At 38.2% G+C, this 846-nt stretch overlaps 1 pseudogene; it reads left to right on the forward strand.

The window, feature by feature from the left end:
- The first annotated feature begins 335 nt into the window (after window positions 1-335).
- LOC128772728 (U6 spliceosomal RNA) lies at window positions 336-430 on the forward strand (annotated as a pseudogene).
- The last annotated feature ends 416 nt before the right edge of the window (window positions 431-846 follow it).

An 846-nucleotide genomic window follows, 5' to 3' on the forward strand; every position in this document is an offset into this window, starting at 1 on the left:
ATTCATTTATCTAGAGAACCCATTTTCTCATGATCTTGGCTAAAGGTAGCAGGGCTATATCTATAACCACAGTCCCCATACACTAATCTGGTTAGGATGTTTTCTTACAGAAAAAGATAATACCAGCCCTAAATATGGAGATCAAAGATAGTATTATCTCTCCTTGATACTAGCTTCTGTATTCACATCTCTTTATAACCACTGTTCTAATTACTTCTCATTGGTTTTTTGGATATAAGACAAAATTCTTCAAGAGTACCACTGTTTATTTCAAAGATGAGTTCAATCATTGATTGCCTGTGTGGCTCAATGTCCTTTTTAAATTATGCCAACAAGTGCTCACTTCAGCAGCACATATACTAAAATTGGAACACTATAGAGATTAGCATGGCCCCTGCACATGGTTTAGCAGGAGGGGCTAGCCTCTTGGCCTGACCACTTCCTGTCTGCACCAGATGGAAAAAGCACCAAACTTCCACTGCTACCATCATATCACCTTCAGAGGTAGCCTCGAACAGGAGCTGACTTCCCATAGGCCCCAAAGCAGTCTCAGTCATGGGCTCTAGGGTCGCAAGTGAAGGCCTGATAAATCTAAGCAGGAACCTGATGTGTGCCAAAAATTTCTGTCAGAATAAAAACAAAGATTTCTTATTTGCTTGTTTTTTTAAAACAACAGGCAACGTTAAGGTACAGAATTTCAATATATGCTTATACCATTTGAGGTCAAAGTTTGCTCAGCAAGAAACAAATTTCCATTTGTAACCACTCTTTTCTTATGAATTCTATGTAGATTGCAATTGAGGCATATCTATAGGAAACTTAAAACTTTCACAAGTAACACATGAA

The sequence above is a fragment of the Panthera pardus genome, unplaced genomic scaffold, assembly GCF_024362965.1.
Source record: "Panthera pardus isolate Hobbes unplaced genomic scaffold, ASM2436296v1 HiC_scaffold_10, whole genome shotgun sequence".
Classification (NCBI taxonomy): domain Eukaryota; kingdom Metazoa; phylum Chordata; class Mammalia; order Carnivora; family Felidae; genus Panthera; species Panthera pardus.